Source organism: Gregarina niphandrodes, assembly GCF_000223845.1.
Source record: "Gregarina niphandrodes unplaced genomic scaffold scaffold00169, whole genome shotgun sequence".
Lineage (NCBI taxonomy): Eukaryota > Apicomplexa > Conoidasida > Eugregarinorida > Gregarinidae > Gregarina > Gregarina niphandrodes.
Window position 1 is genome coordinate 1,016 of NW_011646052.1, and position 307 is coordinate 1,322.

At 52.6% G+C, this 307-nt stretch overlaps 1 non-coding gene across 1 annotated transcript; it reads right to left on the minus strand.

Annotated features, from left to right (window-relative positions):
- Positions 1 to 116: 116 nt before the first annotated feature.
- GNI_219000 lies at positions 117 to 198 on the minus strand. Its single transcript has one exon. It is a non-coding gene; the product is annotated as a tRNA-Ser (tRNA).
- Positions 199 to 307: the final 109 nt, after the last annotated feature.

A 307-nucleotide genomic window follows, 5' to 3' on the forward strand; every position in this document is an offset into this window, starting at 1 on the left:
AGGCAGGAGTGGGAATCGACCCGTGACGTTAAAGTCGTCGCAGATACGAGGGCCCGTGGTCCGACAGCTGTCGAGCCGACCCGCAGAGAGATAACAACATCTAATTTTACCCTCATCGACAGCTACTGGATTTGAACCAGTGCGGGGAAAGCCCAGTAGATTTCTAGTCTACCCCCTTAACCACTCGGGCAAGCTGCCAATAATTTTCACAACAAATCTGACCTGATACGCGCGGGAGTTTCCGGCAGGAGTGGAAACTGCGTCAACTGTACTCTTGGTGGCTAGGATATATGGCTCTNACCCGAAC